This window comes from Ranitomeya variabilis, chromosome 4 (genome assembly GCF_051348905.1).
Source record: "Ranitomeya variabilis isolate aRanVar5 chromosome 4, aRanVar5.hap1, whole genome shotgun sequence".
In the NCBI taxonomy this organism is placed as follows: domain Eukaryota; kingdom Metazoa; phylum Chordata; class Amphibia; order Anura; family Dendrobatidae; genus Ranitomeya; species Ranitomeya variabilis.
The window spans coordinates 692941130-692960288 of record NC_135235.1 but is presented as its reverse complement, the minus strand read 5'-3'; the positions used below and the strand labels follow the sequence as shown (position 1 = coordinate 692960288).

At 44.9% G+C, this 19159-nt stretch overlaps 1 protein-coding gene and 1 pseudogene across 2 annotated transcripts in view; one reads left to right on the top strand and one right to left on the bottom strand.

Moving 5' to 3' along the window:
- LOC143767646 (uncharacterized) overlaps nucleotides 1–19159 on the top strand; it is a 383745-nt gene that overhangs the window by 237111 nt on the left and 127475 nt on the right. The window lies entirely within an intron of this gene.
- Nucleotides 591–10912, bottom strand: LOC143767674 (uncharacterized; annotated as a pseudogene). The gene is made up of 6 exons (XR_013213736.1): nucleotides 10773–10912; nucleotides 10464–10643; nucleotides 10258–10381; nucleotides 10077–10174; nucleotides 9413–9503; nucleotides 591–2199 (listed from the first exon to the last, which is right to left on the bottom strand). The product of XR_013213736.1 is annotated as an uncharacterized LOC143767674 (transcript).

The window sequence follows — 19159 nt, the reverse complement described above, 5'->3', positions numbered from 1 at the left end:
GCATCTTATGGGGCTCATCATGAACTGTATTATATGGGGCATTATATTGGTCTCCTGATACAATATGGATATTCAAAAACACTTAACCTACTGATGTCTCAATCAATTTCACTTTTATTCGCATCTATTTTTATTTTTGAAATTTACTAGTAGCTGCTGCATTTCCCACCCTACGCTTATACTCGAGTCAATACGTTTTCCCAGTTTTTCGTGGCAAAATTAGGGGTCTCGGCTGATACTCGGGTCGGCTTATACTCGAGTATATACAGTACTTTCCCAAAGATTTTTCTCTGCATAATCTCTTCTTTTTACATGTTTTTATGTTTTCTTGAAATAAAGATATTGTATTTCACACTGAAATTTTGTTTATGGGAGTAGGCTATGTTGCTGATTTCTACTCCTGAATATAGAGAAGACCTCGTTTGGGCTTTTTATATATAGTTAAACAAAGGAACTACATATTGAGGCAAAACGTGTATACATCCTAACCTCATACTGCAGGGAAAGACCATAAAGAAAGTGATAATACAACATGACAATATTTAGGAGTATTTCACCAAACTCCATTACAATCCATAAGTCCCCAGGACCCATTTAACTAATGTCGTTACTCACATAACTCTAAACATATTGACTACTGTATTGTCCTTGTCACAGACACTACTTACTACTATAAGACACCACTTATTCACTCTCACAATGCCCTGCAGCTATTCCTATTAATGTTTGTGTATGCTAACCATACCTGCTAATGGCTCTGATGTCATTTTATGTCTCCATTCTGGATAGAACTCCCATAAAGGCATCTCATTAGCTGCAAAGTTAGTTAGCGAATGTTTTTCCAAGGTGGCAGCTGAGTCTGACATGGCTGTTCAACATATTTAGTACTGATCATTGCTGTACATTGAATGTTTTATTTTAACATGGCCAAACATGAGGAATGACAAGTCGATGTCCTTGTAGTGGTCAACCCCTTTAAGAAGACACAATTTTCAGTTAAAATATTTCCCACATTCTGAACATGAAAAAGCTTATCCCCTGTGTGACTTCCCTGATGTTTATTAAGAGTTGATTTCTGTGTAAAACATTTCCCACATTAAGAACATGAAAAAGTTTTCTCCCCTGTGCAACTTCTTTGGTGACTAAGAAGAGATGTTTTCTGCACAAAACATTTTCCACATTCTGAACAGGAAAAAGGCCTCTCCCCTGTGTGAATTCTCTGGTGTCTAACCAAATCTCCTTTCTGTTTAAAACATTTCCCACATTCTGAACAGCAAAACGGCTTCTCCCCTGTATGAGTTCTATGGTGATTAACCAAATATGATTTCTGGTTGAAACATTTCCCACATTCTGAACATGAATAAGGCTTCTCTCCTGTGTGAAGTCTCTTGTGCTTAACCAAATATGCTTTATCTGTAAAACATTTCCCACATTCTGAACAAGAAAAAGGCTTCTCCCCTGTGTGAGTTCTTTGGTGATTAACCAAATCTAATTTCTGGCTAAAACATTTCCCACATTCTGAACAGGAAAAAGGTTTCTCCCCTGTGTGAGTTCTTTGGTGCTTAACCAAGACAAATTTCTGGTTAAAACATTTCCCACATTCTGAACAGGAAAAAGGTTTCCCCTCTGCATGAGTTCTATGGTGATTAACCAAATCTGATTTCCGTTTAAAACATTTCCCACATTCTGAACAGGAAAAAGGTTTCTCCCCTTTGTGAGTTCTTTGGTGCGTAACCAAATTTGATTTCTGGTTAAAACATTTCCCACATTCTGAACAGGAAAAAGGTTTCTCCCCTGTGTGAGTTCTATGGTGCTTAACCAAATTTGATTTATGGTTAAAACATTTCCCACATTCTGAACATGAAAATCTATTCTCTGCTGTGTGAATTTTTTCATGTTTAAGAAAAGTCTTTTCGAGAAAACTATTTCCATATTCTGAATATGAAAATGGCTTCTTTCCTTTAGAATCAATTAGTTTTTTAATGCTTATATTATTACTTTGATCTTCCTCAGTAGTTGGTAATGAACCAGAAGACAGAACCTGTTTCAAACCATCAGATGACAGATCATTGCTGTGAAGAGATGATTGTACATCTGAAGTAATGGCATTCACTTCAGTTATATCCTGTGTGATCTCAAGATCATCTGATTTAAACATTGAAGAGGTCAGCTGTCCCTCTGATCTCCTGGTACAGTCATCTGCTAAAAAGAAAACAAATTATTAATTTTGAATAAAATAACCTCAAATTTTATACTTTTGAACATTTCTACTTAAGCAGTCAGTAAAAATTACAAGTTATGTAAAAATATTGAATTATTCACCAAGACAATGACAGTTCACAGTCTAATCGAAAGCCTCACAGCATGAACCAGTGGATCGTGGTGTTCAATGGATTGTTCATTCTGCCTCCCAAATATGGAATAAAAAGCCACCAAACAATGTTATGTAGGCAAAAATTATACCAACAAAACTTCTACTCATCTCATGAAATACAAGACACCACTAAGGTCCATCATCTGTCAGTGGAAAAACAAAGGTTTCCACATTATTAGTGGCTCAAAAGCTCTTAAAAAGCAACATGGCTTCCATAAACCTATCAAGCAATATCCGCTCTCCCAAAGTCAAATTTCTACTCGCTTCTGAGCCTTGCAGTGTGCCCAAACCACATTTAGCATCCATATATTTGGCATTACTATAGTGAGATGAACCCACTTAAGTTCAGTGTGTGTGTGTCTCCAGAAGCACAATCTGGGAACTATGTGTTGGATAATAAAATAGCAAATGTGCAATTTTCACATTGCAACATCCAGTGCAAACTAATTTCCGTAAAGAGGCTGTGGAGTCAAAATAGTCACTACTCCCATAGAATAATCCACTGTGAGTTATAATTTCCAAAATGGATGTCAGGGGGAGACTAGGTGAGCAAGAGCTAATAACCCGGACCCCTGCAATTTCCCTCAGACTAGGGAAATCCTGACTGACCCTCTACCTGGAGTTTACACTGATGGTGTGCATGTCCAGGCCTCGACCCTCACCCTGTCTCCTGTTTCAACCCTAGGCTGAAACCTGCGCCCAACACCCAGTGAAGAGGTAATACACCAATACCCACAGTAAGCACAGACAAGGATAAAGGAAAATATACACCACGCCGCAGTCACTCAGGAATACACTATAAATGTGCAGGGCAAAATAAATACAAATATAGGAAGGAGTAAATAAGGCAAAGGAAAATACACCACCAACAATGAATCTCCAACAACCAGCTCTCCACTCCAGACCGAGATAACAACGCACAAGACAGTAGCTATAACCGGCGACGCCCAATGATCAGGAGAACTATTTAAAGGCAATGGGAATGACCCAGCTTCCAATCCGAGGATCAGGTAAATTAACCCCGGAACAGCTAGATAAAATCTAGCCGACGCCAATGATCACATAGTGGTCAAAAGCGGAATTACCGCTGTCTGTCGAACGACCTGGTCTGAACAGCGTCCGACATGACAGTACCCCGCCTTCTACGAGGGACCCCAGGGCCCTCACGGCTTATAGGACCCGGCTTGTCTGGATGGCGACGATGAAAAAACCTGACCAGCCGATCCGCATGAATGTCCGAGGCTGGTAACCAGGACCTCTCCTCAGACCTATAAACACGCCAGTGAACCAAGTACTGTAAAGTGCGGCGCACTACACGAGAGTCAACCACCTTGGAGACTTCAAATTCCAAATTACCATCCACCAAGACTGGAGGTGGCATAGGTGCTGCGTCCACAGAACCCACCACCTTCTTTAGAAGAGACCTGTGGAACACGTTGTGTATCTTATACACCGTAGGGAGCTCCAATCGGTACGCTACTGGGTTAATGACGGCGGTGACCTTAAATGGACCAATAAACCGTGGACCCAATTTAAGGGACGGCATTTTGAGTCTTATGTTTTTTGTGGCTAACCACATCCAGTCATCCACACTCAGGTCCGGACCTGGCACACGCCTACTGTCAGCCACACGTTTGTACCTAGCACCCACACTCAACAGGCGCTGTTTAACTCTCCTCCAGACTGATGGCAATTGTGCTCCTAACTGGTCCTCCTCCGGAACGCCGGAAGAGCCCCTCTGACTCAAAGTACAAAATTGAGGATGTAGCCCGTAAACACAAAAAAACGGAGACTCCCCAGACGACTCCTGGCGGTGATTATTGATGGCAAACTCAGCCAAAGGAAGGAATGTAGACCACTCCTCCTGGTTATCAGAGACAAAGCAGCGTAAGTACTGTTCCAAATTTTGGTTCATACGCGCAGTCTGACCATTTGACTGAGGATGAAACGCCGAAGAATGAGACAACTTGATCCCCAGCCATGAGCAAAATGCTTTCCAAAATTTTGCCACAAACTGAGACCCCCTATCAGACACGATGTCAGATGGAACCCCATGAAGTCTGACCACCTCCTGCACAAATACCTGAGACAGAGTCTTAGCGTTAGGCAACGAAGGCAAAGACACAAAGTGCGACATTTTTGAAAACCGATCAACTATCACCAAGATGACCGTGTTCCCAGCTGAGAAGGGCAAATCAGTGATAAAATCCATGGAGATTTCCGTCCATGGCTTACTAGGTACCTCAAGAGGAAGTAGTGTGCCAACAGGACGGGAGCGGGGTGTATTAGCCCTAGCGCACGTGGTACAAGCTGACACGTATGAGACCACGTCCTGTCGGATCTTGGGCCACCAAAACCGACGTGACACCAACTCCAAGGTACCTCTAACCCCTGGGTGGCTAGCCAGGACAGCATCATGATGCTCCGCCAAAACCTTTAAGCGGAGATGAAGCGGTACAAAAGATTTGTTGATGGGAAGCTCAGATGGTACTTCCTCCTGAGCCTCGGCAATCTCAGCCTCGGTAGTGAGAGCCGAAACCACAACACCCTTTTGGAGGATGGGTACTGGATCCTCCTGAGGTTCTCCCCCTGGAAAACACCTGGACAGAGCATCCGCTTTAGTGTTTTTAGACCCCGGTCTGTAAGTGACAACAAAATTGAACCGCGTGAAAAACAATGCCCAGCGAGCCTGCCTGGGGGACAGACGCTTGGCTGACTCCAAATACAGCAGATTCTTATGATCGGTAATAACAGTAACCTGATGTACCGACCCCTCCAAGAAGTGTCGCCATTCCTCAAAGGCCAACTTAATAGCCAACAACTCCCTATTGCCGATATCGTAGTTACGTTCGGCGGACGACAGTTTCTTGGAGAAATAGGCGCACGGAAAAAAACACTCAAAGATGAGCCTTGAGATAGTACCGCCCCCACACCAACCTCAGACGCATCGACTTCCACAACAAAGGGTTTTGATACGTCTGGCTGCACAAGAATGGGGGCTGAAACAAAACTGTTCTTAAGAAATTCAAATGCGCGCACAGCAGCCTCAGGCCAAACTGAGAAATTGGTACCCTTTTTAGTCATGTCAGTTAGGGAGTAAATAAGACTGAGGAAAATACACCACCAGCAACGAATCTCCAACAACCAGCTCTCCACTCCAGACCGAGATAACAACGCACAAGACAGAAGCTATAATTGGCGACGCCCAATGATCAGGAGAACTATTTAAAGGCAATGGGCATGGCCCAGCTTCCAATCCGAGGATCAGGTAAATTAACCCCGGAACAGCTAGATAAAATCTAGCCGACGCCAATGAGCACATAGTGGTCAAAAGCGGAATTACCGCTGTCTGTCGAACGACCTGGTCTGAACAGCGTCCGACATGACAATGGAATCACTTTATGGGGATTTCTACTGCTTTAGTTTTTTGTAATTTTGTTATATTAGGACATCTGCATGTGTCCCATCTCCACTGGAATCTTCTCCTGTGATGTTTGCTTCCATCACCAGGCAGAGTGTAATTTATTGTGCAGGCGTTGCTGGTAATAGAGGAGAGGCCGAAACCAGAAGCTCTGGGTGGTGCTGTCCCTGTCCAGCCACTAAAATTAGGGTGCTTCAAACCAGTAGTACTATCCAGTCTGGCAGTATGGGTTTGTGTGCTGTCCAGCTGGAGCAATCTGCTACCTGCTTAAGCCAATTTGAAAGTAACAAACACTACTAAAGCTTGAAGCATATTGCCAGAAGCTGCCAGATACGGCCTTGTTCCCCTCTGGGAATGCCAAGAGTGTGCAAAGCAGTCATCAAAGCAAAAGATGGCTGCTTTGAAGAACCTAGAATATAAGACATATTTTCAGTTGTTTCACACTTTTTTGTTAAGTATATAATTCCACATGTGTTAATTCATAGTTTTGATGCCATCAGTGTGAATTTACAATTTTCATAGTCATGAAAATACAGAAAAATCTTTAAATGAGAAGGTGTGTCCAAACTTTTGGTCTGTACTGTAAGTGAGGCAGGCCGATCCCACCATCATAAAACTACCATACAAAATGTACCTGTATAAAAAAGACATAGAATAAAAAAATGTTATCTCCCCAACAACAACATATGTTAGGGGGTAAGCTCCATCACTAAACCGGAGTTGCATTTATTTATGGTAGACCATTGGCGCTACTGAGTTCTGAAATTATTTATTGCTCCCCATATCGGAAGAGATTGTGCAGTAATCTCTCAATTCCTTAGGCTCGAAAACATAATGGAATTTATGATGTTGGCTGATTCCTTGAAACCTGGACTTCAGCCATGTCAACACATCTCCTGCAGGCGTGAATAAATGTATATTATATCCATCCGCCACGCACAGCTTAGAGATATATCATGGCACAGGTGTAGTGTGTTTTATGTAGATTATCACAATCCTGTTTATCCACTTCCTGAAGATCAGGCGTAATAATATGCCGATGTCGGACTCCCTCCCCTTGATGTGGGCTCCGGCGGTGAGCCCACATCTTTTCTGGGACATGTCAACTGTTTTGAACAGCTGACATGTGCCCAGAACAGCCATGGTTGGAATTGCGATCCAAAGCGCGGCTATTAACCAGTTAAATGCTGCTGACAGTGGCATTTAACAAGCGCTTCCGGAAATCGCGCAGGAAATCCGCCCACCGGTGACCCACGTCACAAGATTGCGGGTCACCGATGGGTTGGCATGACAACCAGAGGTCTCCTGGAAACCTCTATAGTTGTCAGTCCCAGATTGCTATGAGTGCCGCCTTGTGGTCGGCACTCATACCAAGTCAGTAAATCTATTACATACAAGTGATCTGATCATTGCCTATATGTAGCACAGCCGATCGGGCTATAGCAGCTTCTAGTCTCCCATGAAGACTTTTGAAGCATGCCAAAAGTAAACAAAGTTTTTTAAAAATATTAAAAAAAATTATATATATATATATAAGTTTCGCCCCATTTAAAAAAAAACAATAAAAAAAATCAAACATACACATACATTTTGGTTTCGCCATGTTCAGAAACGCCCGATCTATCAATAATAAAAAGGATTAACCTGATCGCTAAACGGCGTAGCAATAAAATAAAATCAAAACGCCAGAATTACGTCTCCCCTCTCCCCGCTCCAATCTGTCCTGAATGCTGCTGCCAGGATCATATTCCTCGCCAACCGTTACACCGATGCCTCTACCTTGTGCCAGTCATTACACTGGCTACCCATCCAATCCAGAATCCAGTACAAAACTACTACCCTCATCCACAAAGCACTCCATGGCTCAGCACCACCCTACATCTCCTCTCTGGTCTCAGTCTACCAACCTACCCATGCCCTCCGCTCTGCTAATGACCTCAGGTTAGCATCCTCAATAATCAGAACCTCCCACTCCCGTCTCCAAGACTTTACACGTGCGGCGCCGATTCTTTGGAATGCACTACCTAGGCTAATACAATTAATCCCCAATCCCCACAGTTTTAAGAGTGCCCTAAAAACTCATTTGTTCAGATTGGCCTACCGCCTCAACGCATTAACCTAATTATCCCTGTGTGGCCTATTAATAAAAAAACAACAACATAATCACGTTCCTCCATCATGTTCTCATACACTTTATGCAGTTAATAGCCTCTGTGTCTGTACGGTTACATACTTAGGCAGTTAACTGGTTCATGCAGCTTTACATGAACACCCGAGCCTTACACTATGGCTGGTCCAAATAACTAAAGCAATTGTTACCATCCACCTCTCGTGTCTCCCCTTTTCCTCATAGATTGTAAGCTTGCGAGCAGGGCCCTCATTCCTACTGGTATCTGTCTTGAACTGTGATTTCTGTTATGCTGTAATGTCTATTGTCTGTATAAGTCCCCTCTATAAGTTGTAAAGCGCTGCGGAATATGTTGGCGCTATATAAATAAAATTATTATTATTATTATTTATTACGTTTTTGGTCAGGATCAAAAGATCGTATCTGCACCAAAATGGTATTAATAAAAATGTCTGCTCGCCACACAAAAAATAAGCCCTCACCCAACCCCAGATCACGAAAAATAGATTTGATACGGGTATCAGAAAATGGCGCATTTTTTTTCTTTAACAAAGTTTGGAATTTTTTTAACCTCTTAGATAAAAAGAACCTAGACATGTTTGGTGTCTATGAACTCGTAATGACCTGGAAAATCATAATGGCAGATCAGTTTTAGCATTTAGTGAACCCAGTAAAAAAGCCAATCAAAAAACCATTGTGGGATTGCACTTTTTTTGCATTTTCACAGCACTTGGATTTTTTTTCCTGTTTTCTAGTACATGACATGGTAAAACCAATGGAGTCATTAAAAAGTACAACTTGTCCCGCAAAAAATAAGCCCTCACGCGGCCATATTGACTAAAAAATATAAAGTTATGCCTCTGTGAAAGAGGGGAGCGAAAAATTAAAATGCAAAAATGAAAATATCTCTGGGGGTTAAGGGGTTAAAAATAGTCAGTTTTAAAATAAACTGAAAAGTCAGGATAAAGGGAAACTCTGTTGTTATTGTACAGAAATTCACATTTGGCCCTCACTGCACATTCAATGTTGTCGATCATAAAAGCGAAGTTTGGCCAGAAAGACTGGACCTGGTCTTGTAGGGACCATATGAGAACATTCAGCAGCACAGAAGGGAGAGAAGGTAGATTCATCCGATAAGATATCAGGGATCTAGGAAGCCAACAGCATCATTACCCTCCGCTTTCTCTTACAGGCCCATCATAATATTTTCTTCCAGTGATTTTCTAACTTGTCAGCACATTCTACGTACGCTGTCATTTGGCTTTGTAGTTTACAGACCTGGGCAGGTAACAGTCATCGTCATATAGAAAAGGGCTTTCAATGCCCAAAGTCATTTGAACAGAATTTGGTGGAGGAGAATGTTGTGGTGTAGAGGAAAACTGACGATCGCACGATTGTGATACGGACGGACTACACCACCGATAAAGCAGCCACAGCCGGTGACTGAGAAGAATCTGTGACTTCTCTGCATTTAGTGGTTACTACTCACCTGGGTAGTCATATGTGGGAATCTCCTCTTTACACCACTCATCACCCCTCACATATGTCTCTGTAGTATTAATATGGGTCAGATCTTCACCCTGAAACAAATATTGTAAAAGTCACAGACAGATGGAGAAGTCACATCTATGATCAGCCCTAGTCCTGCCATCTCCACTGTTCTCTTTACACAAGTTCTGGGATGTATTAAGAGAAGCATAGAGTCTAGATCACGTCAAGTAATTATTCTCGTCTACTCCTCCTTGGTCAAATCTCTTCTGGAATACTGTGTCCAGATCTGGGCACCACATTTGAGAAAAAAAAATGAAGAGCTGGAGCAAGTTCATAGTAGAGCTACCAGAATGGTGAGCAGATGGCAAAGTATGTTCTACGAGGAACGGTTAAAGGATCTGCAAATGTTTATCTTGCAAAAAAGAAGGCTAAGAGGAAACTTAATAACTGCCTACAAATATTTGAAGGCATGTCATAGTGTAGAGGGATCATCCTTATTCTAATGTACACATGGAAACTCAAGGAGCAATGGAATATAACTGAAAATATGATTCTAAGTATAAAAGACATAATACTGGGGGATAAAACAAAACTGAGCACAAGATCTTCATAGCCATCTACACAGCATAGGGGAGGTCTCATGACACCTTCTCTCCAACTACCTGATGATCCTGAGGAACACTGGGATCTTCTTGTTGATAGTCCTGTGGAAGAAGAGGACGGGGACATCTCTCTGGTGTTGTCCTCTTACTGGATAGATCTGGAGGAAACACATACAGGGACTGAATTCATTCTTTACATACAGATAATTATAGGCCTTGTTTATTTAGTCCTGTCTATTACCTGATGATGTGAAGGACTGAGGAACCTCCATCATGACGTCCTTATACAAATCTCTGTGTCCTTCTAAATACTCCCACTCCTCCATGGAGAAATAGACAGCGACATCCTGACACCTTATAGGAACCTGACACATACAATGATACCGTCATCCCCCGATCCCTTCATAGTGTTACTGTATTAAGTCCCAGCATTCCCAGCAGTGTCACCTCTCCAGTCAGCAGCTCAATCATCTTGTAGATGAGTTCTAGGATCTTCTGGTCATTGATGTCCTCATGTATCAGGGGGTGAGGTGGAGGCCCCATTATTGGGCTCAGGGGTCTTCCCCATCCCTCAGACACAGGGTCCTGACAGCGCTCACTAGAGGTCTTCTTCACTACCGTGTAATCCTGGTTATGGAGAGACACATTAATAAATCTCACTACAGACATTTCCAGACTCCTCACCTCTCCAGTTCTGTCCATCTGTTATTCCCATAGATAAGAATGATGTAATGTGACGTCATCAGAATCTCTCACCTCTCCAGTAAGCCGGAAGAGGATCTCTAGGGTGAGGTGTAATATCCTCTCTGCCATCTTGTCTCTGTCCATATCCATCTTTGACAGGTAAATCAGGAAAATTCTCTTATACAGAAGACCTTCACTGAGAGGATCCGATATTGTAGAGACCTGAATGAGAAGATGAGCCGATGTAACATCATAAGAATCCTGTGTAATAATACAATTACTGGAGATAATAAGGGGAAACATATGAGATTTATTATTTTACAGTATTTATTTTTCTTCTTTACATCTACTAATAAAACCTCAACACAGTGCTATTATACTATGTGGAGGGAATTGTGGTACTGTAAGAAGAATATACTGAGTGTGGTGGATTTGTGGTACTAGGAGAACATTGTACTGTGTGGGGGGGTGGCGGTACCATGGAAATATAAATATCTTTTGTGTGTGAGATGTCATCACTGTTTGAACATTATACTGTGTGAATGGCATCACATATACTGCATAATGGGTTTTAAAAAGGAGTGCTATAGGAAGCTGGAATTCTCAGCAATGTGCGGCATTTGTATAAGAAGACTGCCATCTACCATCCAGGTGGGACCCTGAGGAATCAATGGGAAGAGGGAGAGTTTCAGCAAGGAAGAGTCTTGACGATGCAGTTTCTTGAAATAAAAGTACAAACAAAGGAGCAAATTTGGCGGCAAGCAAAGAACAGGCAGGACGTGTGTCGGGGAAGAAACTGAGGCCGAGATACCAGGCCATGGTAAAGTGCCTGAGGCAGCAGGTTGTGGCATGCCGGGAAGCAGAACCCAGGCGACATCAGATGAGTCCCAGAGTCCAGGTTATGCCATTCAAGACCTGAGAACCAGACCTGCGTCAGTCAAGACCCAGAGTCCATACTGCTCCAGGAAACAGCCGAGTCCTAGCCCTCAATACTTCAGGTACGAGAGATGTCTGCTGTTGGTCAAGCACCGAAGATCAGATCGGAGATTCTGATCGGGAGTATACGCCTGCAGTGAAGAGCAGGAGGTGCGAATGATCTGCTTTCAGCACTAGTGCACGGTATAGGGGTTGGTCTGGGATAGTACAACAGTCAGGAGAGGGGCAGATTGAACTGAAGGCAGGTCAGCGAGCCTTAATAGACTTTATCAGGAGGACATGTGGCCTAGCGGGAAGAACCAGAGACCTCCACTATGGCCGGTGTTCGCAGAAGAGGTAGTGTTGAGGCCTATATGTGTCAAGACCATCGCCCTTGTCAGTAGCTAAAGTAGCATACGGTTAGAGGCTGCTATTACAGTGAGAGTGAGCCGGAGAATTCATTGTATTTATGATATTGTATATTTCACCTCGTTATCACCCTGTTTTGTATTATATACTGTTGCCATAGTGATCACAGTTCCGTCACATCAGGGAATTAAATAATGATATTGGTTACTTCTACCTTGTGTTTGTCTGTATGTTTTATCTGGTCACTTAATACAGGGACATAATGGGGGCATTACACTGTATGGGAGGATGGCGGTACTGTGGGAACATTATACTGTGTGGGGGGCATCATACATACTACATAAGGAGCATTACACTGTGTGGCACCAAGAAAGGGGCCCTGTACTATGAGAACAATCCATTTCCTCACTTCCTGTCTTCCATAGTTGGGTCGTATGTATCTATCACAGGAAACAGAACAGATTCTTATAAAGTGGCATCAAAAACACCAGAAAAGTCTCAGTACTGAAGGGGTTAATGTCCCCCGTGCTCAGTAATGGGGAATCTCCAGCACCTACCTCCACCTGTAGAGCCGCCACCACAAATATGGCTGCTCTGTGCGCACAGGACCTGTGATGAGGTCACAGGAGGGGAGGAGTCAGGGGTCACATGATCAGGGGCCTCAGGGAATGATATCCGCAGTGAAGACCCTACATGGAAACTTCTCCTCGGTCAGTGACATTCCCGCCATTATTCCCCCTCACTACTGGCACAATTACCCCGCGCCGCCTTTTCTACACAGTGTTATGTGTGGAATGTAACGTGTGATTTCTCTGGAGACAAATAGACCCCACACATGAGGGAATTATCACCAGTTACCGGACGTCTACTATATGGCGACATATTTCTCTTGACTTATTGTATTTTATTATAGTGGTAACATTTCTTTGATATGACTTGTGTTTGTTTGTGAAAAAAATAAGAAATTTTATGAAAATTTTGAAAATGTTGAAATTATCAAATTTTCAGTTTTATCTTTCACTCAGAGATATGTCACACAAAATAGTTAAGTAATATCATTTCCCACATGTCTACTTTACATCAGCACAATTTTGAAACATAATTTTTGTAAGGAAGTTATCAGGGTTAAAAGTTCACCAGCAAATTCTATTATTTTTACCAACAAATTTACAAAACCATTTTTTTAGGGACCACCTCACATTTGAAGTGACTTTGAGGGGCCTATATGACAGAAAATACCCAAAAGTGACACCATTGTAAAAACTGCACCCCTCAAGGCTCTCAAAACCACATTCAACACGTTTATTAACCCTTCAGGTCTTTCACAGGAATAAAAGGAACGTGGAAGGAAAAAATGAACATTTACCGTAACTTTTTTCACAAGCATTTCATATTAGACACCATTTTTTTATTTTCACAAGAGTAACAGGAGAAAAGGAACTGTATAATATGTTGTGCATTTTTTCCTGAGCACCCCGATACCCCATATGTTGAGGAAAACTACTGTTTGGGCGCACGGCAGGTCTCGGAAGGGAAGGAGCACTATTTTACTTTGTGAATCCAAAATAATTGCTGGAATCATTGGCAGACACCGTGCCACGATTGGAGAGCCCTTGAAGTGCCCAAAGAGTGGAAATTCCCTCGAGTGACCCCATTTTGGAAACTAGACCTCTCAAGGAACTTATCTAGATGTATGGTTATCACCTTGAACTCCCAGGTGCTTCATAGAAGCTGATATTGTTGAGCAGTGAAAATTAAAAAAAAATCACATTTTCCCAACAAAAATCTTTTTGGCCCCCAATTATTTATTTTTGCAAGGTTAACGGGAGAAAATAAACCTCAAAATTGGTTTTGCAATTTCTCCAGATGGGGGCTGGAATGGGCACAGCTTGATGGAGGCCCCCCCATGACTGCGTTGCCATGGGAGGGGTTTTTCCCATATTGTTTTTTAAAAGCGGTGCGTAGGATTGGCTGTAGGAGAACAGGGGAGGAGTTTGGGGGTTGGGGACGGGCGACAAGGGGGGAAAAGTGCGGGAAAATGCCATTCACAGGAAAGAACACAGCGGGAAAAGGAGCGTGGAAGGAACTCACAGGAAAGATTCAGCGTAAAAGGCCTTCAACCCCCTGTTAGGGTTGGCGGAAAGCACCGAATATATTTATTAGATGGGATTGGTGCGTTCGCAACCCGGGATCCACTGTGCAGGAAAGAACCTGCTGCTAAGTAAATGGCGGCACTATATGGCGATATGAACCAGCTCTGTTAGCTTCACAGAGCGGCAGAGAAAGCAAAGCTCTGTGCCCTGTTAGACTTTCACAGAGGCACAGGCTAACTACCCAAATGAGAGCAGTCAGTGGTCATGCATGCACACAAAACTCCTCGCCGGAGGTCCCAGCATTCTAGGGGCTTATTTCAGCCAGGTCCCTGAATACACACAAACACAATCTCCTCGCCGGAGGTGCCAGCATTCTAGGGGCTTATTTCAGCCGGGTCCCTGAACACATACAAGCACATGACCACACTGGCGCAAAGCACATAACTTAGGAAGATACTAGCACATGGCTGTGCGGCCATGCGAACCTGAAATAGCTGCAGCACGTACAGGACCTTCCTAGAAGGACCAATGAGAGGCTGCCACAGAGCCTGCACACCTACAGGACCTTCCTAAAAGGACCAATAGATTTGGCTGCAGTACCTGAGCATGTGACCCTTGATCTCCACTGAGAGATCTTACCCTGGGCATGCTCAGTGTGTGCAAAGCAGGACCTAGTCCCAGAAAAGCCTGCTCGCTGCAGATCAGTGCAGGGTACAATAGCAGAGCCTGGAGAGGCAGCAGTAACCCTTTGCACAGTATCGGTCTCAGTGAGACGCTGGGACCGACGTCTCCGCTGAGCAGGCTCCACTGCGGCCGATGCAGAATGGGAGACCGCAGCAGACACGGATCGAGATTCCACCTGTGCAGCAGAGGAAACTTGACTCCTAACATTACCACCCCTCCTAGGGCCCCCCCCTCCTTGAGCCTCGCTACGCTCAAAAGCTGCAATGAGCAGCGGAGCCCAAATGTGCTCCACAGGCTCCCAGGTTCTATCCTCTGGACCGTGACCCTTCCAGTCTACGAGATAAAATTTCTTGCCACGTACCACCTTGCCCCCACGATAGCATTCACCTCAAACTCATCCGTGGATGAACCCGATGTCCCGGCAGATGACTCAGAAAACTGGGACAAATGAACGGGCTTTAAGAGGGAAACGTGAAAAGTATCGATGATACCAAGGCGTGGAGGAATAGCCAAATGGTAGACCACAGGGTTGACCTGTTCCAGAACCTTGAACAAGCCAATGTAGCAAGGCGCAAACTCAGTGGACTCAAATTGCAGCCTAATGTTACGGGCGGAGAGCCACACTAAGTCGCCAGGAGCATAGGTCGGAGCGTGTGTATCAGCCGAAACCCTCATTCTCTCCTTGGAGGCCCGGATGGCATCCTGTGTGCGGTCCCAGATGTCACGTGTCTCCAGTCCAGTCTGCCACCCTAGAATCGGTGGATGACACGGACATGGGCACAGGGACACGCGGATGCTGGCCGTAATTAAGGAGAAAAGGAGTCTGACTAGTGGAATCGGCTATGGCGTTGTTCAAGGCAAATTCCGCCCAGTCATCCTCCCTAGCAGAGACAAAATGTCGCAAGTATGTCACCAGAGTCTGGTTGGTTCTCTCTACCAACCCATTCATCTCGGGATGATATGCAGAGGAGAGATTCAGCTCTATGCTGAGTAAATGGCAGAGCTCTCTCCAAAACCGAGACGCAAACTGGTTGCTGGTCGCTGACAATTTTATCAGGCATTCCATGTAAGCGGAAAATATGTTTTCTGATCAACGCCGCCAAGGCCCGTGCAGAAGGTAACCGTGGAAGTGGCACCAAATGCACCATCTTAGAAAAATGATCGGTGACTACCCAGATAATGGTGCAGCTACGAGACTTGGGTAAACCCACCACGAAGTCCATCCTGACCATCTCCCAGGGCCTGTCTGCCACCGGCAGGGGGTAAAGTTGCCCAGGAGGCCATTGCTGAGGAGACCGATTCTGGGCGCAGGAGACACACGCCCGAATATAGTCCCCGACGTCACGGGCCATATGCGGCCACCAGTACATCCTCGCCAAAAGCTCAGATGTCCTCTTGGACGAGTGAGCCCAAGAGAGAACCTCCGGTCGCAAATTCGCTGGTACGTAAGTCTTGCCCGGGGGCACAGACTCTAGCGAAACCGGAGCCACAGTTCTCAGGCTCTCAGAAGGGACAATAAGCCGAGGCTCCTCCTCAGATGACACTACGGAGCGGGAGAGAGCGTCAGCACGAATGTTCTTCTCCCCAGAGAGAAAATGGAGAGTAAAATGGAACCGGGAGAAGAACAGGGACCATCTAGCCTGGTGAGAATTCAGCCGCTGGGCCGTCTGTATATATACCAAGTTCTTGTGGTCAGTGAACACTTGGAAGGGAAAGCGAGCTCCCTCCAAGAGGTGTCTCCACTCTGAAAAAGCCAACTTCATGGCTAGTAACTCCCTGTCCCCGATGGAATAATTCCTCTCCGCTGGTGTGAAGGTCTTGGAGAAGAAGAAGCAAGGATGCTTCCGACCTTGAGCATCCTTTTGGAAAAGGACTGCTCCAGCACCAACGGATGAGGCATCCACCTCCAAGATAAATGGCTTATCTACATCGGGGCGATGTAGGATGGGAGCGCTAGCGAAGTGTGACTTAATCGAGAGAAAGGCCTTGGAGACCTCCTCTGACCACAACTTGGGATTTGCTCCCTTCTTGGTGATGGCAACCAAGGGAGCTACCAAAGTTGAGAAGTGTGGAATGAACTGGCGATAGTAATTAATGAACCCCATAAAGCGCTGCACCACTTTAAGAGAATGGGGTTCCTGCCAGTCCATCACAGCCTGTAGCTTGGCAGGATCCATAGCCAAACCCTGGGCAGAGATGATATAACCAAGGAAAGGCAAGGACTCCTGCTCAAACACACACTTCTCCAACTTGGCGTAGAGGGAGTTTGCCCGTAAGAGGTCGAAGACTTTGCGAACATCTCTCCGATAAGAGGCAATTTCTGGAGAGTAGATGAGAATATCATCCAGATAGACTACGACCGAGGTGGTGAGCATATCCCGGAAAATGTCATTCACAAAGTCTTGGAAAACGGCTGGAGCATTACAGAGCCCGAAGGGCATCACCAGATATTCATAGTGCCCATCCCTGGTGTTAAAAGCCGTCTTCCATTCGTCCCCCTCACGGATGCGAATCAGATTGTAGGCACCCCGCAGATCCAATTTTGTAAATACCCTTGCTCCCCGTAGCCTATCAAAAAGCTCAGATATCAGTGGTAATGGGTACTTGTTCTTAACCCTGATGGCGTTAAGACCCCTGTAGTCTATGCATGGATGTAAGTCTCCAGTCTTCTGTACGAAGAAGAACCCAGCCCCTGCAGGTGACACTGACTCAGATTCTCTTGGATGTACTGGGACATTGCCTCCATCTCCGGGAGAGATAACGGATAGACTCGACCCCGGGGAGGCTCAGCACCAGGCAAGAGGTCAATAGGACAGTCATAGGGGCGGTGAGGCGGAAGGGTCTCCGCAGCCCTTTTGGAGAACACGTCTGCATAGGGCCAATAGTGCTTGGGGAGAGAGGAAAGATCTGCGGGTACCTGTGTTGTAGCAACCTGAATGCACTCCCTCTGACATCTACCCTCGCAGGATTTACTCCATCCCAAAATTCTCCCTGAGGACCACTCTATATGAGGAGAATGATAGTGTAGCCAAGGTATCCCCAACAGGACCTCATCAATTCCCTCAGGAATGACTAATAGGGAGATAATCTCCTGATGTGATGGAGACACAGAAAGCGTGATAGGAATGGTTTGGTGGGTAATCTGAGAGGGTAGTGTCGACCCATTTACCACTCGAACGGTTACTGGTTTGGCGAGCATAACCAGGGGTATTGCGTGATGCTGGGCGAAAGCGGATGACATAAAATTACCCTCCGCCCCAGAGTCCACGCATAGCTCTACCATAAGAGTGGATGGGCCAAAGGTAATTGTCCCCTTGAAGGACAACTTTGAGGCAAACGTCGCCGTGTCTAGTGTACCTCCTCCAACTGCCACTAGACGCTGACGTTTCCCCGACCGCTGAGGACACTTGGAGGCAAGATGTCCTGACTGCCGGCAAACATGACAGACCTTATGTGCACGAGCGGACTGGGACTTGGGTCCCGCTCGTGTCACCTCTATGGCCTCATGTGACTCGGACGCCTGGACTGGAGATTCCAGAGGTCTGGCGAAGGTGGGAGCCAGCCGAAACCTCTGCCTACACTGGGCTTGCTCCAACCTTCGCTCATGAAAACGAAGGTCTATGCGAGTTGATACAGCTATGAGCTCCTCCGGTGTGGCGGGAATCTCCCTAGTAGCCAAAGCGTCCTTCACATGGTCAGCCAGCCCCCTCCAAAATACGGGAATGAGGGTTTTATCTGGCCATTCCAACTCAGACGCTAATGTCCGGAAGTGAACCGTAAAATGGCTGACCATGGTTGAAACCACACCAAGCAATAATCAACTATACTAGACAACACTCGCAGGTGGGCATGGGGGATGGGTATCCCTGTTACACCCTAATAATCCCTATCTGTACCCTACCTGTCTGCGGAGGTTGGCACCCTCTTGAACGCAATGTGGCGCCCCCGCTCCTCGGCGGCTTGCCCTTATCTCCCTAGCAAATCCCTTGTATATACACCAATAGGGGATTCACGAAAAATGCCACTACACAGGGATACAGCACACAATGACTTTTCTTGATTATAACCAAAAAAAAGGGGAGTAGGACAGCAATATACAAAACCAACCAAAAAAAGTGCAGTGAATAAAACCAGTCTGATATTCTGGGAGCATAAATATAGATATAAGGATATCTTGCCTACCAGGTCCCTAGAGTAATCCCTGCCTATCAGCGGAGGTTGGCACCCTCTTGGACGCAAAATGGCGCCCAAGAATATCAGATTGGTTTTATTCACTGCACTTTTTTTGGCAAGATATCCTGATATCTATATTTATGCTCCCAGAATATCAGATTGGTTTTATTCACTGCACTTTTTTTGGTTGGTTTTGTATATTGCTGTCCTACTCTCCTTTTTTTT